Here is a 26,888-nt window from a genome sequence, read left to right as displayed (position 1 = left end):
TGTGCCTTTGTGCCTAGAGCTGTGAAAAGCCATTTTACAATGCACACAACAAGCCCTCTCACAGCAACAAAATGTGCATGTCAGTGAGGAAATTCTGGGACCAGCCCATGTTCTGATTTGAAATCTCGCATCTGATTTTACAACCAAGAGGTTTCAGCCTCCTAGAAAGTAAAGAGGATGAGGGGGCGTAATCTGAGCTCAGGCTAATGTTACTAATTTTTGCATGCCCAGCTTTACTAAATTTGGACTGACATAGCTGTCCTAACTCCAACAGAACAAAAGATGCACCACTATAACAGTGTTCTTTTAAATAGAATTTATGTTGCTAATGATCAGAGGATGGAGAGAAAAGGGCTAAATCACCAGCTAAAGCAGAGCTTCACCATGATAAACTGTGTTCACAATAGGAGACATCTGTCATAAGCACCATACCTGATAACATCTTCCACTGCTGATCTAGCCTGAGAGTTTTAAATGAATTCAGGTGTTGGCTTTACCTGAGCTATAGGGTTTGTTTTTCCTGCCCCAGAGCCTACTCCCTAGAATTATCTCTCCATGGCTTCAAGTGCTCTTAAACCGCTGTGTGTGTCACAGCCTCCCAGTTGCTTTTCTAGTTTCAGTCCATTTCCTTTGTTTGCTTTCACCTCCATCCATAAATAGTTTTGAACTAACCGAAATTCCCCCACCTAGTTTTAGCTTTTAGTTTTGCTCCTACCTATGACAGCCCGTTACCCTGGGCCTGAAACGAAGCATTAAAGCTGGGCCAAATTCCAGCAAGCCCATGGCAGCCTCATTCAGCTTGGTGACCTTTCCACTGGCTGAGGATCAGATCCAGGAATGACTCCTTCAAAACTATCACTATGCTCAAGCTACTCCCCAAAAATCATACATATTCAACGCGTGCCTTCGTACCAGCCTTCCCTTCAAATCCACAGTGTGTGAAGAGGGAGATGTGTTTGACCTTCCTAAGTGGTTGCAGTACAGCTACAATAAGTGCCAGCAGCATTTTCAGGATAAAGATCTCCATGCAAGTACATAATCAATACACCTGTAACATTTTAGGCCCCACAGAAACCATTTTCACCCTCAACCTTTCCATTTGGTCAATATGGACTAGAGGATGCTGGAAAAGGCAGTTTTGTTATGTCAGTCTCCTGGCTAATATTTTAATCACTTAACCATCCCATTGCCTTTCAGTTGGAAGGGGAAGTTTATTCTTACTGTCCTAGTATTTCTGCACATTTCTACTTGCTGCTGCATTTTTTTTTATTCTAAGAGAGGGTTGTGGACAAGTTTACCTTTGAACATCTGTCTATGAAGAGATTTGAGATCTTTCTGGCTGAAAGTGATTGTGTGTATCTGCCATCACTACCAATACTCTGATTTAAGACAAGATTTAACTTTATTACCAAGATCAAAAAAAGAAAAAAAGAAAAAAAAAAAAAAAGAGAGAGAGAGAGAGAGAACAAATCTTGAGTTTACTTAGAATACATGTGGGTACTGTGCCTAGATTATAGAAAACAACACACCAAAACTCAATGCACCTTTGTCACACTCTGTCATCACTTCTTTATTGTCATTGTGTTCTCCTCCACATCTTTCTGGTTAATTGTAATTTTGTATGGTATTTTTCTACTTATGAAGATGCTTTTTCTTGAGCTAAGGTTAGGTTATCATCTCTTTCAGCAAATTGGTTTTGATCAAACAGCGCAGTTAGTGTTAGCCTCCTTATGTAGGTGACATCTCCCTGATATAAAGAAACTCATCAAGTTGTAGATCCCAATAACTTGCCCTCAGTTTTGTTCTTCTCTGTTAACTTCCTCACAGTTTTGGTCTTCTCTGTGTTGACTACAAAATATGTTTTTTTCACACAGGAGCTAATTAGGGCACATTAGTCATCTCTTAAAAGCTAGGGACAGGGCAATACACTGCTACCCCAATAGGTCTTCTCAACTGCATGAGAAAGTTGTACTTAAAACTGTGGCAAGCCATGTTAGAGAAAGACCTGCCTAAAACTTGCTGCCTATAGAATCTCATGGGATCTCACTGCCCATTTAATTTCTTCTTCATAAAGCTCCATAAAAACTTCATAAAAGCAATGAAGATACATTTTTTCTTTTTTTTTTTTCTTCTTTTTTTCCAATAAGTGGGTGTGAAGGTGATGAAACATGAGCGTACAGTGAAGTCACTGTAGTTTTCTACTGCATTAGTGTTATACGTGATGTGATGTGATGTGATGTGATGCTAAGGTGCTAATTCCACCACAGATGATGCAGCAGCCCTGCTGGTGGGCAGATGGCTTCTGGTCTTAGCCATGATGATTGCTGTCTCAAACTTGGCCCTGTTTTTTCCCCTTGTTAACAAATGACAGTGAAGACCTGCAAATTTGAACCATTAGAATTTCTACTACACTTTTGGAGACACAGCCTTCATGAATAAAAAGTCAATAAACAACACTTTCTCCCTTGTAAGAGACATGACCAGAGAGAAACTAATAGATGCTTGACTACCACTGAAATCTAGATTTCAGCAGGATTTATGTTGCTAGTGCTTATTTTGACACTGAGCACTCCCTACTATTAAAGTTTGTGTGTATGCAAGTAGATGGATATGAAACAGCTTCATAGGACAACTTGGGACATCTGATGATTTTAGTTTGTTATACACCACTGAAAGTTTCTGAAATGCTCAATGCAGGGCAATTCCATTGACTACAGGGCCTTGAGGACACATTGTCTAGAAGTTACACAAACAAGGGAGTCATTTCTTTATGACAAGGCTCTTCCTGAATGATAGACAAGAAAAGAAAGTCCACGAATAGGAAAAGACAACGTATACAGACAGTCTAAAAGAAGGAAGAGCTGAAAAGTGGAAAAGTCCCTGAGCAGAAAAACACAAACTTGAACTGGTGAAGGAAGAGTATTCAGCAACAAAGGAAGTTTGGGAGGTAGAGAGGAACCAGATGACTCAGTAGCTTAGCAGAAGTTAGCCTGTGAGACCAGGCAGGAAAGAAAAAAGTCTGCTTGGTAAAAAGAGAGGTTTTGATTTGGATCCATGTGCAGGAAAAGAGGATGTTTTCCTTAGAGGGCTCTAACTGCTAAATTTCAGGGGAAAAAGTGGAAATAAATATCTACAGAACACTGGAAAATGTGAAAAGTTTATGCTATTTTCTGTATGGCCTGGTGGGAAATAAAACCCACAGCTTGATGCAAAATCATTTTGCTATCTATAGACCCTTTAAAGGGCCAAATTCATTACTTTTTGCTATCTTGGGGTGCTCTTTCAATGTTGGATGAGGCCTGGAAGAAGGAAAAACTGAGTTTTCTGCATGTACAGAGGAACAGAGGACATGGAATGGCACAAGAAAGAGGCAAACTAGCTGGTGTAAAGAAACTAAAACCAAATGCATTAAGTCAAAAAAAAAAAAAAAAAAAGCCCTGGCTTTATCTACTTGAAATATATGTTTCCAACTTCTACCTCCAGCTTCTTCCTCTAAACAGTATGTTCTGTGGATTTTACAAAAGTGCCTGTTTGTCTTGGAAAGTCCTTGGAACCTGATCGACTTACCATCTCAAATGTGTAACACTCACTAGCTTATAAATATGCAAAACTAATATAACACAGGCACGGTGCTCTGTTGCTGGCTGAAAACTTAGCCATACTCAAGGGTCATTCAATCTGCATTCATTGCTTCTGCAGGAACAATCCATTTGTCGGATGTTGTCTATGTTCACAATAACCTCTTAGAAACTGAAAATGAATTGCCATTGAACAGAGATGACTGCTTGGGAAGGTTTGCCAGTGTAGCTGTAATCATATAAGCAAAGCAGAACTATTGACCCTCCAAGAATCAATGCAGCTATACTAGAGCAAAATTATTTTTAATACTGCTGTTTAAGCCGTGTCTACATCAAAGAGTTTGGAAAGCATCAGTTATGGGTGTGCTAGGCTGCAATGTGTGACAGACATAACTGAGTTGGCAAGTGTACCCAGCCTAAATTGGTTTCCAGATGGCTGTGATTTAACCTGCACAGCATACTCCACTAAGTTGCATAGATGAAAGAGGAGTTTTGCCCATATAATCTGCACCCCCTTTTCCATGTCAGCAATATGTCCTTGAAAAGACCTGACCCTATTCTGGTGTAAAACACTTTTTGACTAGTATAGGCCACGTTTGTCCTCCACTGCTGACATAAAAAAAAAATATATCATGCAGGGTTGTGGCGGCATATTCTTTTGATCCCTGTGTGCAGGACGATGACTTGTGTCTTTAGTTCCTTCCCTTCACCTTCTCAGGTCAGACAGAAGTGAGCTTAGGTGGCAGGTCTGCAGGCTCGAGGCCTTCAAACAGGGCTGAGTCTCAAGCAGGAACTGCTAGCATTCTGCAGGCACTTCTGCATCAGGATAGATATATTGTGTGCTGATTTGAGACTCTACACCATTGTAAGTGGTAGATAAACTGGAGAGAATCCAAGCAAGGAGCACTAAGATGGTGAGCACACCAAAACTCATAATGTACAAGGAGAGCCTGGGTCAGCTAGATTTGTTCAGCTTGGAGAGGAGAAAGCCAAGGGCAGGAGGATCAAGTTGCTGTTTCCTACTGACTGACAAAAGGAAAATAGGGAAAATGCAGTCATCCCCTTCTGAGAGACGCACAGCAAAAGGACAAGCTGCAACAATTGTAAAGCCTGACAGGGGCTAATCCTGCTGGACAAAAGAAAATGATTTCAGTGGGGTTCAGTGATGGAATAAGAGTCCTGAGAAGCTGGGGATTGTCTGTCTTTAAAGATTTACAAACTTGGCTGGATGAGGTCCCAAGGAACCTGATCTAAATCTAGAATTAGTCCATCTCTGATCAAGATGTTAGACTAGAAACCTCCAGAGAACTCTTCCCACCTAAACCATCCTAGAAGTCAGCTGTCATTAGACAGCAGCGAATCCACACAAAAATTCAACCTCAAGATAAAAATCTAAAGGAAATGAAACTTCCTTGGCTTTGCTACTCATGGAACTATCTGAGCTTTTCTGTAGCGGTTTTCTCTTGGTTTGCCTTTATTAAGAGGAAGTTGTATTAAAACAGTAGTGTGGAAAATAAAGAATGGAAATATGTGTTCAGATTTCTCTTCAATAGACAGAAAAAGAAAATGCATCTTTTATCATACTGGGATCTGGGGGTTGTGGTTGACAGCAAGTTGAATATGAGCCAGCAGTGTGCCCTGGCAGCCAGGAGGGCCAACTGTATCCTGGGATGCATCAAGCACAGCATCGCTAGTCGGTCAAGGGAAGTGATTGTCCCGCTCTACTCTGCACTGGTGCGGCCTCACCTCGAGTACTTTGTGCAGTTCTGGGCACCACAGTTCAAAAAGGACATTAAACTGTTGGAGAGTGTCCAGAGGAGGGCGACGAAGATGGTGAAGGGCCTAGAGGGGAAGACATATGAGGAGCAGCTGAGGTCACTTGGCCTGTTCAGCCTGGAGAAGAGGAGGCTGAGGGGGGACCTCATCACAGTCTACAACTTCCTTGCGAGGGGGAGTGGAGAGGCAGGTGATCACCAGTTGTCCGTTATCACCAGTGACAGGACCCGCGGGAATGGTGTTAAGCTGAGGCAGGGGAAGTTTAGGCTAGACATCAGGAAGAGGTTCTTCACCGAAAGGGTGGTTGCACACTGGAACAGGCTCCTCAGTGAAGTAGTCGCTGCACCAAGCCTGTCTGAATTTAAGAAGCGATTGGACTGTGCACTTAGTCACATGGTCCCAACTTTTGGGCAGACCTGTGCGGTGCCAGGAGTTGGACTTGATGATCCTTATGGATCCCTTCCAACTCGGGATATTCTATGATTCTGTGATTCTATGATACTGAAAATCTGTTGCTTAAAAAATTAAAGGACCTTTATTCTACAGCTTTGAGTCCTGGGGACACTAGGCAAGCCTATGGAAAACTCTGTGTGTGCCTTCACTTCCAGTGGAGGAAAGGAAACACCATAACAGCAAGGTGTCAGACATTGCCAGGAATCCATGCCATATTTTTCCTCTCTCTGTCTCATCAGGTGGGCCCACTGCCTCAGTTACCCCTCTGAAAACATTGTCCTTAGATTTAGGTAATCTGAAATGTGATGCCGTAACTGGCTCTGGACAAACTCTATTATATTTCTTTTGCTCCAGTAAAGTTTGCACCAGTTTTGAAAAAAACCCTAAGCAAAACGCCTGACTTTACTTTTCCCCTGTTAGATAGACCTTCACTTACAGCAGGATGTCAGGCCCTAACCCATGATGGCACAGTGGGGCAAACCTGCATCCCTCCCTTTGCACTTCCAAATGAAAACAATGACACTTAGCAGCTTGTGGGCTCTGTTGGAGTATCCAAAATCTCATAAGTCTAGAAAGAACAGGGTCACAATTTTAGGGAGCTTTCAAAAGCTAACTCAATAAAGCTCCAAGAAACCCCGTTTGACCTCAGCGTTCCCCCTGCTTTCAGCAAGAGTCTGGACCTGAGACCTCCTGAGGTCCCTTCCAACCTGAACTGTCTTATGATCATTCAGATATTTATTTGAGAGCCTTAAAAACACTCAGCTTATGACAATCTATTCATCCTGCAGATCTCCCTGCATTTACCAGCCTCAAAGGGAAAAAAATAATTAAAAAAACAAGTTTGTTTTTTTTTTTTTTCATTTTTTTTTAACAACTAAAAATATAACTTTGGATTGGGAACTTTTTTTTTTTTTTTTTTTTTTAAGCTTTAAAGCTGTTACACTGAATCTGTTTAGTTTAAAAAAAAGGATCCCCACTCTGGAACCATTTAATTTAGGCATTTTTATTGAGAAAAGACTTCATATTTAGACAAAATTTTCAACAGCCTTTAATTATTTTTAATTGAGAATGATTCAAAATTACTTTGTTTCATTTGTTTGGACCTAACAAGATGTTTTTAGCCCTCTCCCAAAGTTTGTTTATATTGCAAGGAGGATTACAGTCTTTTAAGGTGTTTGTCGGAGGTTGCTTGTCAGTTCACAAAAAATGCAGATTAACATAATTTTAGTCAGTTTGAAACAAATGTTGGTCCCAAAATTTGGAAAAGCCATCAAACCATGAAGTGGTTCTTCCTGTGCCCTGGGGAGCTTGTGCTTCCCCTGTGCCTCTTGACCTCCAGCTTTCCAGAGGTCCTTCTCCCCACCTTGGTCATTTCACCAGGGAAACTGCTCCTAGGCTGTGTCATCCCGGCTTTCTGACAAAGCTCACCCAGGTAATTCACCTGGAGCAACTCAACAGCCTTTCCTAAGCCTCCAGATTTCCTCTCCCAGAAAGTCTCCTCATCAGGGAGGAAAAAAGTGTCTGCTGCTATTGCACACCATAACCCAGATCCTGACCAGGGCTAACGGCAGGACCACAACATGCTGGGTTTATTACTGCTCTGGAAGAGACAAACCCTGAAATCCTGGTATAATCCCGTGGGGATGGCTAAACAAGGATGGTTACACAACATGCTGCAAAAATGTCAGCAGACTTCTAGGACACTGTCTGCACTAACTGTACTTCCATTGCCTCCCGAAGATATCAGCATCTGTCAGTCTGGGATAGGGAGAGGCCAAGTGTCTACAGGCCAAGAAGACCAAGTTTGTGTTGTTAGATAAGACTGGAACTTGCTCAAAGAAAGTCCCTCATGTTGTTTTTCCTGCTCTGAGTAAGATGTTTTCATTAGGTGAGAGATTGGCCATAGCTATGCAGTTTGCAAAGGACAACAACTCCTAGGCAAGCAATCTGACTCCTTAAAATCTTGCTGAAAAAGCCACATATTTAAACCCAGTCAGCTGGTGTGCCTTCCCACCTAGAAAATAAACGTGAGCAATCTTATATAATTATAATAATTAGCATTTGCACCATGATGATGCTTTGAGGCAACCCATTTTATGTGGCTTTTTATCATTGTTCTTTAATTAAAAAGATCTCCAGCTATTGAGATCAGCACAACTGCATCACACCCAAATGAGTGAGAAAGCAACTTTACCCCAGATTCTAAAAAAAAAGGGTTATTCAGAATTTGGATACCCCTGAAGGTGGCAGTGCCTGTAGCTGAAATTTTAGTTCACTCTCATCTCTCTAGGTACTAGCCTCTGTTTGGCAGGTAAGGAAAAAGCAGAGAACATTTCCTAAAGCCACAGCTGGATCTGGGATCCCCGGTGCTGGCCCCCAGATCCAACAGACCATGCACATTTCCTACTGTAGTACTTGCAGATGTAAAAGACTATGAAACAAGACAAATTTTTATTTTATTTTATTGTTGTTTTATTTTTGCCCTAACCTGATTTTAAAAAGAGAATCTATTAAAAGTATTGCTGTGTGGTGTATTCCAAAATGCATGGATTTTACAGCAGCTAGTGAGGTATGGTCATGGGACTGGAGAACGCAACAAGTGTTTGAAGGTGCTTAACATTCATTCCATCTTTGTTCTAATTTAATTAGTAAACATCTTCAAAGGGAACTGGCTGACTGCTCAGGCAAAGGGCACAAGCAGTCCGGCACCGCAACAAGCAAATAAATGTTTAAAGGAAGATATTTGGAACATATAAGAGCCTGGGGTTTGTCCATGCAGAAATGAGAAACAAAACCTCTCTGTGAGTCACAACCCTAGTTAAAGACAAGGCAAATCTGTGCCTTATTCTGAAAGGGGCCTTCTATGGAAATAGGGTTTTCATTTACAAAGAATTGTGTCTATATGCAGATTTGCACTGAAATGCACTTGGGATTTGCAACTGCATTAACTACTGTCAATACTATTTTCCATGTAAACAGGTTTTTTGTTATCACTTATCATAACAATCTAAGAAATATTGACCCATTGGAAAATAGTGCCCCGAGGCTCACCAAAAGCAGTGAGCTGTTTCCAGACTTCTGCAGAATACTTATGTGCACATCTAGTCATTAGCCCGTGGGGAAGAAAGGGACAGAGAAAGCCATGACTCTGTACACCAGAGATGTCCTGAAACTGAAGTTTCTAAATAGATAAAGATATCTGCTTACAGGACTACAGTGTCAGGCTTTGATCTGTAGAGTTAACTGCAGACTGCTTCTCTTCTCTTTGCCCAGATGTCCTGAGAAGACTGGTTTGCAGGCTTGATGACTTGGCCCCAAATGCCAAGAGATCAGTGGAAGTCAGGCACGTAAATGTCCTTGTGGATCCCATCCTTGGCCTTTCCAAGTATGCAACAAGTATATGGTCTAGCTCCTGCTCAGGGCTGGAGCAGGGTACTGATGGAGAAGCTGTTGTGAAGCCAGACTGGAGAAAAGGAATCTGGACTGGGAAATGGACCAGCAGAAATGCTGGTACCTATTCGCCTGTGCCCACTCTGCTGGGGCCGGGCTGGGACTGGGTGACTATTGTTTAAATCATCCCAGAAACACTCAGCAGGGTCTTTTTAATCACTGCACCAAAAGAGACCAGAGGGCATTGCCCATAGCCATTGCCCAAATGAGGTAAAATCCTTTCCTCCAAATGTTATAGTTTGGCAAAACGTATCAAGACAAAATACTGAAGTAGAGAGAAAAAGGAGTGTTGTTATTCTGTGATCTGAATGTCATGGTAAATTCAGGTTTTGATGACCACAAACTTTCCCTAGGCACTTCAATCCTTTCAATGCAATCTGGATTCACTCTGCAATTCATATTCTATAATTCTTCCTCTTTGCCACCTGTCATTCACATCTGTTTTGAATATGAGCTCTTTTTTTGCAAAGACAAATTTACTACATAGGAAAGCGCAGACCTGTCACAACAGAATTACTGCCCCAACTGGAATGCCTATTTAGACTGAAATGCAGTTTTAAAACTAAATGGGTTTGTAAATGCTGTAAAAAGAACACTTAAGCAACCACAAGACTTTCTAGGATTCTTAGACACTGATGACTCAAGAATTAATCATCACTGATGAAGAACATTTTAGAAGACAAAATAATGGAGTAATAAAAATCCATTTTTTTTCCTTTAAAATTATTATCATGTAGTCCTATTTCATGATCATATTAACATGGAGCACATAAGCAGTATGGAATCTGAAAGCAGGGCTTATATCTGTAATTAAGTAACGTGAGTAAAACCGAGCCAGTAAATTTTGTGTCTCAAATGACAAAGGCACAAATAGTTGTAGGGGATTTTTCAGTACCTCCTCCCCTGATGCAGACCTATGGCAAAACAAAAATTTTCAAATATTAAAAATGTGAAAAAGATGGGGATTTTTTTTTTTGGTGGGCTTTGTTCTTTTAATGGAACTTTCCCATGATTAAAGGAAAAACAGAACAGTTACAAAGGTTTTCATAGGAAGTACTTATCATTTTCCAAATAGCCCTCATCTTCTTTGTCTTGATTCATACTTTAGATTGAAGTTGACTAAACTCTAAGTTCCCAAAATGTACGTAAGCATCAGGACAATACAGAAGCTAATAAAGTAGTGCTTGGTGGAGTATATGTAACGCTATGTGATTTACCGGCTAATACCTGTCCTGTTATTATTTTGTTTCTGTGGTTAAGCTGGTGACCTCAGGATGGCAGGGAACTCACTGAAATAATATTTTCCTCTCCGTGAGTTAAAAACCCTCTTCTTGAACATATGAACCAGAAATCTATTCAGCCTTTGTAGCCTTCTCTTTGCCATAAAAGGACTCCTCGCTCAGCAGCCACCGGAGTCCATTAGCTGGGAAAGCAGGCAGGTGTAAATGAAGTTCATGTTTAACCTCACTGGGTTTGAAAGCCAACACTGAAGTTTATCAGCTCACAGGCCCGTGAAGGGAGGAGGAAAGGCAGAGAATGGGATTTAGTCAAAGACTTACTCAGAGTTAACACAGGCCACTGGCGCTAATAAACAAACATTGCCAGACATCAAAAGGAAGTAAGTAAATCTGGGAAGGTTTAGTCCAAACAATGGCAGGGCAAGCTAAGCCTGTTGCAGGGTGGGCAGTGGGGTGGGTGACATCGAGATGTTAACCCTTGCCTGGGCCACACAAACATCATAAAGGGGAGGGTCAGCCCCAAATTTGTTTTGGAGAAGCGAGAAATAATTCTCTCAAAAATTAGGAAAAAAAAAAACAAAAAACAAAAAACCCCAGTCTGAACTTCAAATTTCTCTGGTTCTCTATTGTAAATTAATTGTCTTATATAAGCTCAGGAGTCAGCCCAGTGCATCCAAGAAGTTATTCAAACAGTGGTTTGCCAAAATATTTGCAAAGATTGATGAATTCAACCTGATTTCCAAAGCTGAAACCTGTCAGGTTTCACACAGCAAATGGTCATCAAGAGGTGGGTGATGGCCTCACAGCAGAAGCCATGGCTGCTCAGCACACCAGAGCATTGATGTGGTTTTCTGTATTTGAGAGACAACCTCTACTGCTTTCAGGCAGTGTGACTGCAGCACACGGAGCTTGGGGATGGAGAAATCCTGAAGATGCATTAGTACTGCCTTGTGCAAGCATGGCCCTGAAGTTTCCAATAGTTCTTTTTGAAGCCCACAGACTGGCGTGGTTGCCAAATCTTCCTTGTTCAAATCTCTCTGCCCTAGGTGGGGTTGATTCAATACAACAAATCACATACCTCCACGCACAATTCAGAGGAGAGGCAAAAGTGTAATTTGATCATCTAAGGCTTCCTGATCTTCATTACTCCCTTACTATCTTTTTCTTCTTTCAGTTTCTATTCAAGTATCATTTTTGTTCTGCCCGTTGCATAGCGCCTCATGAACACAAATCCAAAGGCAGCTCCATGGGGGAGGACATATTCACGCCAACCCTCAGAAACAGGCACTTCCCGAAGGGAAAGGCTTTGAGGAAGCAGATGGGAGCTGGAGAAAAGGAAATCTCTTCTCCTCAGGTGACAGTGCTTGAAGAATTTGGAGAGAGACAGCTCAAATCTGTGGGTGGCCATTAACCCATCCATTTTCTGCAGCGTCTCCTGAACCACCAGAGTTCAAGATGGGCTCTACCACACTCAGCCAAGGATATTCTTCCAAGCCTGAGGAGCAGGAGCTGCCACCTTGCACAGGATGCCCTAAGACTGGCTGTCTCTCTTCAAAGACATACCTCCTTCTGAGAACTCTGCAAAGCTGGGACCTTCTGCTTCTCACCAAGGCACAATCTTGCTTTTTCTGGAGGCATCATCTCCTGCTGAGAGGGACCAGGAGGCACACCGGCACAACAGTGAGTAGACTATATGGCAGGCATTGCTGCTCCTTGCAACAGTCAGAGCTCACCTCCTTGGACTCTGGGTTCAGGCGCTTCATCTGAAGTAGATCTCTCATCAGGTCCCACTATGCATCTCCCCAACATGACAAAAGCCCCCAAAACAGATGATATTTGGAAAAAAAAAAAAAAAAAAAAAAGACAAAAAAAAAGACAAAAATGAAATAACAAACCAAAAAAAGCCTCATGGCAGCTATGATCAAAATAGAGGTTTAAATAACATCATGCATAATACATTGCAAACTCCCACTTCCAAGTGAAGGAGGGATGGCTGAAAATAAGTATAAAAAGAGCCAAAAACAAAGCAAGGCTTTTTCCAAAAGCTGGCAAATCTGTAAAAGACTGCAATCTGCTGTAGTGCAGGTTCTGTGAAGGCCAGGACGAAGCATGGCAAGCCAGAAAGGCCCCACTGCCTGAGGAATACCAACCTTTTATTTTTATTGTTATTCCTGCTTAATCAAGGCTCAGCTTGGCACCTCACGAACTCCCACCTGGTCCTGGGAGTGCAGACATGGGCTATCCAACACAAAAAAGCCCCAGAATGTCACACAAGGGCCCTGTGCTGCTTCGGCCTGGCTCCTGCTTCCCCCTTGAGCTGCCATGCTGTGGTGCCAGGCCTTGTGTCACCTCAGCTTTCTCCTGCAGCCCTTCCTCTGTCAGACAAGGGGACAAGATGACAGGGTGATGGGGAACGTGTCAATGCTGCTTGCACTGCCATCATACACCTGCTGTCCCTTCAGATAAGGACTGTCCATTTCAAGTGGTTTTCTGCGAAGTCAACAGGGCCGTGTTTCTCCAAGAGGTCAAGAGATTTATCTGGAAGCTCCAAGTGTGTCTACACAGACTTCTATCCTCTATCATAGCATGACTGGTTTCAATGCTTTATTTCAAGATCATGTTAGGTAAAAAAGAATCTAAAGCAGCCACAAGCTTCAGATCCAAATTGCACAAGCACATATTTAACTTTGATTGAAAGGATTCCTCTAGACTCCAGTTTTATTACCCCTATGCTTAAAGCTAAGCACTTGTCTTTTGTGGATCCTAACAGCATCAATAATTTACATCCTTGAAGCAGCTAGAGGCCCCATTTAAGCTGAGGCCGTTGTGCAAACAAAATAATTGACAGCCCCTGCCCTAAAAATCTTTCAGTCTGGAAAGTGAATCTGCAATTCTCTTTGTAGCTTGTTCTTCCCTGATTTATTTCTCCCTCATATTTAATCCAACTTAAACATTTCTGTGCAGCCACATCAGCATGTTATTTTTAAATTCAGCTTTTATTGACTAATGAGAAGAATTGACCCTTGTCTTTATTGTTCAAAGAGGGCAGCGGCAGCTGGGCTCAAATGCTGAAAGATTTACTGTAGAGTGACCAGTTCTGCTGAGACACCAGCTGAGATATGAGCCTTGGATTAAGATGCTTCTGAAATATTTTTGTGAGCTTTCAGCACTAGCACAGCCTTCTTGTCAGATCAGTTGTTGGCCAGTCAAGACAATAAAAATCCTCCCTCTGGATTAATTCTTCCCTAAGGAGTTTGGTCTTAAACCACCCATGATGTTTTCTGTCTGTATTTGGCTGCATATGAATCAATATCAGTCCTCTTGTAATTTGGATCAGAAACAAAACCAAGGTAATGAATGGAACCAAGCAGCTGGGACTCTATTTCTTGATGGATACAGCCTTGTATATTCAATGTAGTTTAGCAGTTCTCATCCAACACATGGCAGGGCCCTGGAGACAGAGCATCTCTGATGATCAGGTGCCTTGTTGCAGAGTCTGAGTGTTTCTCTGTGTAATTGTCATGAGCTGTCCTTACTCACTTCTCTTCCTATCAGTCCAGTACCTCTCCTCTGCAAAAATAGATTCTCATTTTCCACATGCTGCTGTGGTCTCCTCTCCAGACAGTCACTCCATAACATGAAACCCCAGTCTGAACTCTGTGGTCCAGCCACCGCTGAGGAAAGCAGAAAATTAAGTGTCTAGGTACTTTTTTTTTTTTTTTTTTAGTTTTTGAAATAAACCCTGCACTGCCTGTAGCCCAGTGGAGCAGCTTCCTTTAGCACTGTGGTGTCTCACTGACTCATAGTCAATTTGACATCCTCTAAAATCCCCCAATACAATTCCATGATAGGAAAATAGTGGTTAGAAAACAGCCCATTTCCTCTTTCATAAGGAGACTGATGGAACTATTTAAAGTCTTTTACAGTAGTCATTGTTTTTTATAACACCTTTAGTGTGGATAAAGTTGATCACATTCAATATTCCTCTTACTTAATAACTCTGTAGGTGTAACATAATAAGGGCTAAGAGAGTGAGCCACAATAAAACAATAAATAAACAAATATTTTGAATAGGTTTCAAGTTTGTTTGTTGTTTTTTTTTTTTTTTTTTTTTTTTTTTCCCTGGGAAAAGGACAGGAGCCTGCAAAGCTTTGTTCAAGATTCCCCCAAAACTCCTCCATGCTAGACCCATTGCTCTCCAGTAAGACACAGATGCCATCCCCCAAACTAACACCTTACTCAGCAGAAGAAAATGAAAAGAAATCTCTGTTCTTATTCATCAGCACTTCAGTAGCATCTGGAGGTTCCACTCAGAAGTCAGTGGCTTTGAGAGCTTGACACAGGTAACTCCTCTGCCATGTCTTGAAAAGGCCAGATTTATTCTCCGAAGGCCAGTCCCAGCAAAGATGCCTAGAAGAACAGCCAAGATTTTCCCTAGCACAAGCAATATTCATTTTAGCAAATACTGAATTAAAAACATGAAGCCCTTGCTTCGGGGAGAAGAGGGAAATAACATACAGCCACACTCCTTCTCACAGTGCTACCACTCAAACCTCTTGTCCCCTCCTTATGGTAGCCCCTCTATACATTTTTTCACCCCAAGCAGAAGCTGAGTTTGCATCTTTCCCAGCTTTCCCTCTTCCACGGGAGTTCCTGTGTGCCCAGGATGCTCCAGAATTTCCAGCTAATCCTTGGCTCAGAACCACCCTCCATGCAAGACCCATCTGGCTCCAAGAGGTACAGCTTGGACAGAGAACAGCTGAAGTTCAAGCTGTCCCTCAGCAGTTGAGCCCATCCTCCTGGATCAACTGGAAGTGGCTGCCACTTCTACTGGCCACCCTTGGCCAGCAGTTCTCACAAGCTCTCCTCTTCATTAGTTGCTCCAGCAATGCTTTGCTCCATAGTGGATAGATCACACATAGTGTGATCTGTAGTGGAACATGTGATCTGTACATAAACCTTGACATAGAGGAGGCACCATGGAGCTTGGTATTCGGTCACCCACAAGCTTCCTCTCTTATTCCCTCCTCCCCATAAAGCCAACAAGGACCCTCTGCCTTTATCCTTTTCCATGCCTTTGGGAATTCTCAAGAGCAGCTGCTCTTTTAATTTATACCACTGGCCTGCAGGCCAGAAAGAACAAAAAGTTCTTTTTCCATAAAAAGACTTTTTTTTTTTCAATAAAATTGAAAATAAAATCAGTCATTGCTACTTCTAGAGAAAGATCTGAAACCTTTTTCCTTAGCTAGCAATGTCAGGATTCCTACAGATATTTGCTAATACTCATTCAGACTCTTGGCCCATATAGCCTTCCTAGCATATATTAAGTAGTGAGGCCTGACTAGTTTTTTAGGTCTTTTATTGCAGCAAAGATGGCTGAAGTAAGGGTATAAGAAGGCAGCCCACCGTCATTCTGGAATCTGACCATGGAGCAAAAAGAGCAAGTTGCATGAAAAAGACTGCTTTATTTTCTCTGCTTTTATATTGAAATGTATTTAATAGAAAAGACTAGAAATCATACTATATCCCAGAGAAAATCTTTCCTTTGTTATCTCTTTCTTCCAGGATCAGCAACCCTCTAACAAATCTGTTTCAAGCAGAGCATCCAGGTGATACACTGAACTTATTTGATTTCTAACTTCCTGACACCAGCCTTCTAGGAATAACTTAAACCTGTGCCTTCTCATTTCAGAAAGGTGTGTGAGTCAGGGAGACAATCCAAAGCTGGCTGACAGCATTAAAAAGACTCCCCTCAAACTGAAGAGAACTTGGATCAGACCCAAACCTAGCTGGTCTGAAAAATAGAAGGGCAGAATTAGAGTATTTCCCAAGTGTCAGAGACATAAGCAAGGCTGCACGTAATGGAAATAAGGAAAGGCTGGCTGATAAAGATAGCACAGCAGAAATTCCTTTCAAGCTTTTCTTTGTTCCTGTGATTTAGGATATGGTGGTTTCTGACAGATTAGCAAGTATCCATTTTCCTTCTAGGAGAAGCTGCGGTGAGCATCAGCAAAGGCTGAATACACCACACTGCAGAGCAATGCTGCTGCCTGAGGTAACAGCATTTATGTAGCAAGGAGACTAGCCAGCTGGTCGTGAACAAGAGGTAGGCACACGGGCAACACACTGCGAGACACGCAGTTTTATTTGCAGTACACAGTTACCTGCAGTACCAAACAAGAGGTGCAATGAAATTTCTCTTGCCCTAATGCTGAGCAAAGGACACTGAGATATTCCAGACCTAGTGATAATCCAGTTGGCAATACATTCCGACTATTGGTACACAGGCAATAACCCCACCACAATCCACAGGTGACCTTACTGCTGGTGCTCTACAGCCCAACCTTTACAAACCCTTGAAAAATCACATAATCCTTTTACAAGTATGAACACAGTATTCAGACAAAATTCCAGTTTTGATAATTATACACTGCCTACCTACATCTTCCCCATTGCTATCCCCTGCAAAAACAAGAGAGACCTCATCCTTGGTGGTGGTTGCATTTGTGTGCAAGGAGGAATGAATCAATTACTGTTTATAAAATGCTTTCGGCTCCTAAAAGACTAGAAGTCCCTCTATAAACATACCACACTATCATAAGCTTTCCATTGGGCTCCAATGATTGATGAACTTTCAGGCCAGAAATGCCGTTTCAATCAACTAAGTCAACCCTGGGCACAACAGAGGCCAGAGTATTTCCTGTAGCAGTTCTCATAATCAGATTAAAACACCTGGTTATAGCTTGTGGCAACAGAGGTAGCAAACAAACAAGAGTGTTTCTGTTTTTCCCAGAGAAAGAACAGTGTATCTGCAAAGAGGGAGTTATAGCATCAATAGCTCAGTGATTTTAATTGTGGAAAACATCATAAGTGTTTTATACTAGGTTTTCATTTGGGAATATAGGTCTGCACTGCACGTTGTAACTGCTTCTGTGTAGGGTAGAAAGTTTTATTCCTTCTTTCCTTGCCCAAGAACCACAAAATATCTTTTCCTGGAATGGCTTGATTGAGTATAACTATAAATTAAAGATGAACTATCCCTATATTGAAGTCCTGTTCAAGATCCACATCAAAATATGTTTATATCCCACATTTACAAAATGCATATTTGCCTCATGCTAAGAAAAACTGACATTTGCGAGTGGCTGTGTACTTTGTGTTTCACTGAAAAAACAGGTTTTAGCTGTGGTTTCTGAAAGGTGGGCTTCACTAACCAGAGGCACATACTTTCCCAGGAATGAGTACTGGTCTCATTAACTTCCAGTTGAAGATGAATTGCCCTGCTAAGAAGAATGTTTTGCAAGTTTGATATCTAAATTAATAATAATAACAACAACAACAACAGAAGTCCAAAATAACAAGACCTGTCCTTCGTGTACAAGTTTAACCTGGAAAGCTGAATCAGGGTAGGCAGAAAGAATGAAAAAGAAAGGTGCCAGACAAAACTCTAAATGGGTTTTCCCACAGTGGCATCTGTCCACCTCTCACTACAATGGTGAGGGTGTCTTGATCATATCAATATTTTTCACAGGTTCTCCATGCCTACATAGCAAAAGTAATACGAAAAAGTACAGGAAAAAAGTAATGCAGAAAAAAACTACCAGGGATGAAATTCAGATGTCTTAAAATCAATGGCAATTTTGCCACTGGTTTCAGCAGAGCAAGATTTCACATGTAGCTAACAGAGCAGATCACCAATTTTCACTTCCAGATTTTATGCATGGTAGATGTTCTTTATAAAGGGAGCTTTCACTTACCTTTCTAAAGTCCTAATTCAACCTGGTACTTAAATCCCTTGAGAGAGAGATTATTCACAGCTTTACTCTAAGTGCTTATCTTGTCCAACTGTGGCATAAGATTACTGTCTTCAGGGAAAATACACAAATGGAAAGGAAAGAATGTGTCCTCACCAGGAAGATGACAGGTCTGAGTTCTCCCTAACCCTTGCTCTCAAATATATGTTTCTTTGAGGTATATGAGTGACTGAAGAAAACATTTTTAGTTTTTCCTCATTTCAGGAAAAAATAGTGTTCGTGGATCCTAGATAATGGTGGAACTCATGGAGGAAATATTTCCAAGTTCTCTGCTCTGTGTTGCATTTCTATTAGCTGTGATACCCATAGGGCCTGGCAACAGACCTCATGCTTTGGGAGTCCCAAAGGTTTTTGAAATTATTTGAAACCAGAGGCTAGCAGGTATGACCAGAGGCCGAGGTGAGCTTCAGAGTGGCCTTTTCCAGTCTTGCCAACTGTTTCCATTCTGAAGCAGCTGTCACTGGCGGATTAGTCTCTGAGGACACCTGACTTTACTCTCCATAGAGGCTTGAAAGACCTGAAACCTACCCTTTCCCCTCTAATCCCCTTCCTTCAAAAGCAAAAAAAAATCCACAAACACACTCTTTTGAGTTAAAACACCTTGCTACATAAGACAGCATGTGCTCCACTTCTTGAGCTGAGGTGGTGTAGAAAAGGTCAATCAACACCCGACAGAAGAGTAAGCTGTTCTTTTTTGGTATTTTCAGTTTTAGAAAGCCCCAGCAAGTTCTCTGGACAGAGCACATGTTTAAGAAATTGGGCCAGAGAGTCCTCTACAGATGAGTCACAATGACTGAATATCAGAGCGGAACAATGGAGCTGTTGTCCTATCAGGGCTGAGCCAAAAATAGTTGTTTTCATAAGCCTTTTACCTGATTCTCATTCTCATCCTCGCTGAACTTCAGTGGGGATGGGAGAACCAGTTTTACATCAACTCTACACCTTTCAAGGTTTGCAGCAGATGTTATGTTACAGAAAAAGTATGTAGTAAATGGGATTGTTTGCAAATGACTGAAAAGTTGGCAGAAGACTTGTCCTTAGAATATGGTAAGCAGGACATTGCATAATTCTGGGTTTCTGCCTACCTATTTCTGCCTACCTAATAAGATGTTTTGATATTCATCATAAGTATTCTTCTTTCCAAGTAAAAATCCCAGCACTTGGTTATTATCAGAAATGAAAAGCAGGCCCATCCAGCCTGTCTTTTTATTTCATGCTTACACAGTCCTTTCATAAAGAGCAAAACCCACTGTCTTGGAGGAACAGATGAGAGTGTTATAACTATAGCACAAAACTTTCTTATATCCTTGCAGCCAAGATAGACAACATCCTATCTTGTTATTACTCTCACCTCCACACTGATCTGTGCTGAGTTAGGTTATGTGCCCAACCAAGACAAAACTGTGTCATGCCATGGCAGGGGTATTTGGCCTAAATTCAAAATGGGCCATGGTCTTAGGTTCCTGAATTGAGACACATTAAAAAGAGTAGATTTTTGGAAGTCCTAAACATGTGCCCATAAAGAGAGAGAGGAAAAAAAAAAAAAAAACTTTTTCAATTTGAATAACAAAAAACAAAAACAAAAAAACACTAATCTAAATTAAATCTCTGACACAAAGAGTCCTTAAATAAGCCACACAACACTCAAAGATGTCAGAGAGATGGTAAAGTATTACAGAGCAACTGGCTGGCATAGAGAAATCAAATAATTTCTTCAAAACTGCTGTGGAGGTGAGGGCAGAGCCCAGAAGTTAGATATTTCAAGCAGTGACCACACATCCCTCCCCTGAAAGTTGGCAGCTCATTCTCTGTGCATTTTTTAAAAACCATTATGGAAGTTGTCACGTTCTGTGACATGTTGATCAAGGTTCCCCATCCAAGCAAGGGGCTTTACTTAAACTCAGACCTGCTTTTGAGTTGTGCACACTTCCAACAACAAACACACACAAGTCAACAGACCCACACTGTCATGGAGCCAAACGATATTCTTTCAAAGCTTCAGGCTGGGAGAGGGGGCCAAAAGCCTTTGGCAGTGCTCAGACCTCCCAGCCTGTGAAGACAGGCTCCCAGGTTGCTCTGTGGCTGCATACATTTTGTGAACTGATGTTCAGAGCACGGAAACATGACAAAGAGGTTTATAACCTCCTCCATCCTTTTCCTCTTTTTGGAGTCAGTAGTCAAAAGAAGGGATGTGGGAGGATGCAGGGGACATTTTTCCCTACCTCCACAGTTGATCCTGAAGTGTTCTACCTGGGTGCTTTAGAGCTAACAATGTTTGTTTGTTTGTTTGTTTGTTTGTTTTTTGCTTTAGCTTAAGCATGTTGTAAACCCTGGGGCAGATGCACTACCTAGAGAAGTTCAGCTACAGCTAGATGTCTGAGCCAAGTCTCATGTCCCTTCCTTCAAGGCTATTTTTGTTAAAAAGCGCAAGATGCAAAAGACTGGATCAATACAGAATAATGTGTGAAGAACATTCAGGACCATCCCATGCCCTAAGCCCTCTGAGATACCAGACAAATCCCAACTGCCTTTAGATCTTGTCACAGGCTTTCTCTTGACTAGGTGACCTATACTCATAGGACCCCATTTTAACAAGTCATGAAGGTGCACCAACATAAACAAACAGGACTCAGGCCCACTATCAAATTTTCAAGTGAGACACATTTCTAGCCTTAATGCCTTAGACAAAGACATGCTAACCCTTCTGAAGGTACCGTGTTATAGCTTAGGCAGAGTACTGTTGATATCATAGCTGACCAAGCCGGCTACCTTCTATGGAGAGACAACTGTGTAACTTGAAAGTTACTCCCATTTATCTGACATTTGTGAGAATGCATTCAGAGCAATTTGTCCAGTCTTGGGTTCCCCAGAATAAGCAGTGCATTGATGTACTGGACCAAAAATGCATTTCATCTATAATTCAGGTGTGCTGGATTCCAGGACAAATTGGAAGAGACCAATTTTTCTTGTAACTTTATTAGCACCAAGCTATGAATCATCTATGATTTCTCTGTAGACGAGAGCAAAACCTCTCTCCAGTCACTTCAGCTTTTTTTCACATTATTGCATGTCTGCTATCTGAAGGTGAGGGTTTTTTACCTTCCCATATTGCTGTATGGGAACAATAATAGAAATACAATAAGCACAGGTGTCTCAAGACAATATGAAAAACAGTACTTGAAAATCCAACAGAAATATGTATTTCAAAAATACACACAGAATTGCAAAATTCATATATGTTGTACCTCACTGCTGAGGCTCCTGTAACCCCAAACCTTCATCTTGTCCATTCAAGTAAATAAAACAAGTCGGGGACTGTGCCTTGGCACTGGAGCCAACCACCCAGCAGCCCGTATCCAGACAGCTAAGCTCTTTCACCTCCCCAGAACAAGGTGCCTGTGGCCAAATTACCTACTGGGGATGGCCACTGGCCAGCATGAGTCCCCAGACGGTGCCCAGGCGCTGTCTGGAGAAGCACTAGCTGATGTGGGCTGGAGCTGTGCTAACAGTTTTACAGTATGGACAGGTACACACCAGTGCTCAGGGCTATGCCTTGTCCCTGTTTAACCTGTTAGGATAGATGTGGCCTTAACATCCTAAGGCTCTTGTTTTGTGGGTATTTTCTCTCTCTCTCTGTCATTGTGGAAGAATGGCCACTGTTAAGCTCAACTGCAGTTGAAGAATCATGTCAACAAGGGACAGAAAATAGAGTCACAGTACAGAAATTCTTATATTTTATCATTATTACATATGAGAATTGACTGCTTAAGGTATCCTTAAAGGGCCGTGACAACTGTTGCTTTTCTGGAAGCAGACTGGTGGTAGTCACATTGGCTAGAATTGGGGGTAAAACCGAAAGTATCTGTCAATTTCTGGAAGCACCAATATTAACAAGAAGAGACAGATCAAATACTGCATGTCTGCCACTTACAACCTGGCCTCTAAAACTCCAAAAGACACAGCTCTTATTTTAAGGTCATGTTTCCACACCCTTCTACAGTATCTTTGCACAACTTGATGGAGACACATCCCTGAGGGGCCACCATATACGCGCTGGCTCTGCCTGCCATTTATCATCACTCTGGAAGTGTTCATGAATTACTCTCCACATATACTGGTTTATTTAGAGATAATTCGAGTTGCCACAAGCGTGAAAAGCGCCTTTCATTGAAAACATGTAAGCAGCCAGACTGAGGGAGGGCTTGTGGAGAGCTGTGATAAAGTGTTTGAAGCAAATGACACCCCAAACAGTTCTACCTCTGCAACGCCAGCAAGCAGCCCACAAATGAGGGAAACACCATAGCAAACAGCTGTCACTTTTTTGCTCAGCCAAAAACAGAAGTTCTACATATTTATTTAAACTCAGCTGACTTGAAGTATACACATGTAATACTGACCATAGGTGCAGCAATGACATGTTTCTGTGGGATCTTGTTTTCCATTAACCTTCCCAGGTTTACAAAAAAAAAAAAGAAAAAAAAAAAGAGTGAAATAGGGAGGTAAAAAGACCACCTTCCTTCTCTCCATCTAGGAATAACTTAGGGTTTGTATTAACAGAGCCTGGGTGGATGCCAGGTTTCCACCTCCTAGAGGGTGGAAGGCTTGAGGATATGCTTCATTAGAAGAGATTTAAGAAGCCTAACACAGCTTCCCACTCGGTGAATATTAATAACAATGTTAAGCGATGTCATGTGAATCGCCTTAAAATTACAATTGTAATTGTAATTACAATTACTCCTAACAGTTTGAATCCATAGGTGTAGAAAAAGAGCACCCATGTGCAGCTGTGCATTGGCAAATCACTTGCCTAGGAGGGTAGAACCATTCAGAGGTCTCATGTGAACCTCCCTGGTATTCCGATAATTTCCCATTCAGCCCTTGCTATTTTCCTCCTGCTCTTTTCAGAAGCCATAATGAGCTCATAATGAGCCACCAACAGCTGATATATAAAGGACATGGTCACCTGTTGAATTGGAGCATAAAAAAACACCCTTTGGCATTAGAGAGCACAGGCTACTTCCTAGTCTTAGTCAATGTGATGGTTATTAAAATATTCGTAAAAAGAACATTCCAATGCAATTATAATGGTATCACTGGATAATCCCTGATCTTTCAAAGCTTGAAAATCTAGACTACAGATGTTTAGCTTGATTTGCAATGTGAAAGAAACATACATGTTTGAGAGTGAGTATTGCTGTATAGCTTACGTAATTGTCCTAACTGCATCGACTAACCACATATTGATACCTAGAGTTACTGATACCAACTTCAGTCCAAAACTAGGCCATTTTCTACACTGGTCTGTGCAAACTGATACAGACCATTCAGTGAACAGGGACCTTTACATGAACTTCATCTGCCTCTCAGGAACTGATAACACCATCTAATGACACCCACCTTGGTTCCAGACACCAGCATTCAATATCACAGCAGGCAAGCATCCCATGAAACCAAGATCATCCTTCTTGTAGAGATTTGGCTTACATGTACTGGCAAAGAGGCCAAAATCTTGACCATTGAATGCATCCCAGACCAAAAAGTGGTCCCTGATAAAGAAATTCTAGAAGAACAATATTAATGATATTCCATGCTATACAGAACTGGATTTTACTTAACCTAGATCTGCAGACAGGATTATTACACCACGAACAGGAGCATCTCTAGAATTTAGGTTATGACTAGATGTCGCTATGGACCGTTGTTACTTCCAGACCTGAACTTGTCCTGTTTAACTAATTTGGGCCAGTATCAATACATACAAGGACCTTTTGCTCTTTGCATGTTGTCACCCACACTGCTTTAAGCAATTTGTCTGGTGTTCTTCAAATTATTTCTCCCTTGCAGGGGAGCTGAAAGACAAAGAGTGAACCATTTTACCTGGAGAAGAGTATTCCAGGCTGAAGACTGCAACAAGTGCTAATACCATCTACACAATTGCTCTTTTTGTAGATGGAAGGAAAGAATGATAGAAAAGGAAGAAAAGATGGATGGAAAAAGGGAAGATCCAGGGAACTGCAAACTAGTCAGCCTCATTTCAGTCCCTGGGAACAGGTCATTGCAAAAGCAATTTCCAGGCACACAAATGACAAAAAACTGACTGTGAAAAGCCAACATGAATTTACTGAAGGGCAAATCATGCCTGACCAAACAATTTCCTCAGTGGATAAGGGGAATACCATGGGTATCATCTACCTTGATTTTAGCAAGGTGTTTGACACAGTCTCCTACAAAATCCTCTTTGACAAGCTGCTGAGACTGGACTGAAAAATCCATAATTGTTGAAAAACTGACTAAACGGTTTAGCTCAGAAGCTTGTGGTTAAATGTTTGACATCAAGCTGGAAGCTGGTCACAAATGAAATTCCTCAGGTCAATGTGACCCAGCTTTACAGATGATCTGTGCGGTGAGAAATGCACCCTCCCCACGTTTGAGCATGTGCCCAAACTGGGAGGGTAGGTAGATATTCTGAAAGGAAAATCCACCACGGAGGCAGATTTCAACAGGCTGTTGAGATCTGGCCAACAAGAACAAGGTTTAACGTGAGGTTCAGCAAAGACAAATGTCAAGTCCTGAACCTGGGATGCAATAATCCCAAACAGCAGTGCCAGCTGGGCAGTGGCTGACTGGGTAATAGCTCAGCTGAAAAGACCCTGGGTGTCTTGGCAGACAGCAAAAGGAACATGAGCCAGCCATGTGTCCTGGCCAGCAGCTTCCTGGGCTGGATTAGTAAGACTATAGCTGGCAGATCAAGGGATATGATTTTCCTACTCTGTTTGGCATTTGTTAGGTCACACCTGGAACACACTACCCAGTTTTTCTTCCCCGAGATAAAGAAAGGCATTGAAGATATCCCATGGAGATACTGAGATGATCCAGAAGGGACCATCAACACCGGAGAATTTCACAGCTGAGGAAATGCTGAATGAACTGTGCTTGTCCAGCCTCTGGAAGTGAAGGCTCAGGTTGGGGGAATCTAATCACTGCCTCCTGATACCTAAGGGGTACTTGTGAAGTGTTCTCATGTATTCTTAAGACACAGTAGAAAGGTATTCTCTCTACTGTGACAGGACAAGAAACAACAGGAACAAGTGGCTCCAAGGGAAATTCCACCCAGATATTTAAAAAAACAACAACTTGTTGCTGTGAGAACAATTAAAGAGCAGGATCAGTTGCTTGGAGAAGGGTGGAATCTCCCTCACTAGAAATATTAAAGACTTGGCTTGACTGGGCCTTGGATAATCTAATCTGCGGCTCTGCTTTCAACAGAAAGTTGGACCAGATGATCCTGGGAGGTCCCTTCCAACCTAGACCTTTTCATTTCTTCTTAATATAAACTTTGCTATGTATTTATGAGGCTGGGGGAATATTTTCCTGAGCTTTTGAATTTGCAGCAGAAAGCAGCAAGGATGCAACGGGACTTGTTTCCCATGAGTGTCCAACATGGAAAGAGTTAAAGACCTCTCGCTAGCTCAGACAGCATCTCCAGCTCCCACATACCCAGACTTTTAACTTCCTGGGCTGCACCCTCACCTGGACACCTGGCAGACGCCCTCCGTGCCAGGTTTCTGCCCAGTCTAACCCTGCCCGGAGGGGCGGTGAGTCTCCCGCTCACCGCTGTCCATGTTTCTCCCAACTACTGACTTATTAATGCTCCACACCATGCGCCAGTACAGAGCACAAGCCCTGCCCTTCCATCTCCTTGACGTGAGTGGGCATGCAGGGCCTGGCCTCCAAGTGGGTGCAGCAATCTCCCACAGAAGCAAGGAAAAGGCGATTGACTGGTAGAGGCAAAAATTTCTACAGCCAAAGGTTCAGCCCATCAGAAGCCCCCCTCATGGTATGAGCTACAAGCCTAAGAGATGAACAGACCCTCATATATAAAATACCCCAGGTCAGCAGCTGCAGGGTTAACCGTGCTAGCAATAATGCCTGCAGGAAGCAAACAGATCGTGCTGTGAGATTTTTGGCTGGGTGCCTTAAAACTCACAAGCCCACCTGGCAACAAGGAGCTGTTTCCCTGTTGGGATCCACACCGAGATGGACAAGATAAGGAGGGTGGATTTATCAATCGCCCTGAAGCTTTCCTGCCCTGTGCATGGAGGCAGGAGGAAACGAGAGCAGGAGGTGGCTGGGAAGTGAAGCCACAAGCAGGATGGCCTGGAGAGGCATCGGGGGCCACCGAGCATCATGGCACACCTTTGGGGTGACTTCTACCACATCTGCTGCAGAAGCCACACCTGAAATACCTCTCCAAAATTGCTTCAGATAAGCAGTGATTCCTACCCTGAGGAGCTGGAGAGGTGTCCAATCCCACACTCCTCCCTTCCATGGCCCCGGCTCCTGACTTGCCATACGTGAGAGCGATGCAGACACCTCCGTAGCTATTAAAACACAATGAGATGTCTGAGACAATGGGAATCCACTGGGTGCAGCAGTCCTTGAGGTGCTTGGGGTGATGCCTGGTTGTGTTTTGCTTGGCCCCATTCACAGGCTGCCGGCAGACCGTACGTCACTGCTCCCTGTCCCAACAGCACACCTTGCCAGCCGGGGAGGGAAACAGGAGCGCTCGTAGCAGGTCA

The sequence above is a fragment of the Cygnus atratus genome, chromosome 2, assembly GCF_013377495.2.
Source record: "Cygnus atratus isolate AKBS03 ecotype Queensland, Australia chromosome 2, CAtr_DNAZoo_HiC_assembly, whole genome shotgun sequence".
Classification (NCBI taxonomy): Eukaryota; Metazoa; Chordata; class Aves; order Anseriformes; family Anatidae; genus Cygnus; species Cygnus atratus.
The sequence above is the reverse complement of the archived record's forward strand: the minus strand, read 5'-3'. Positions refer to the sequence as shown.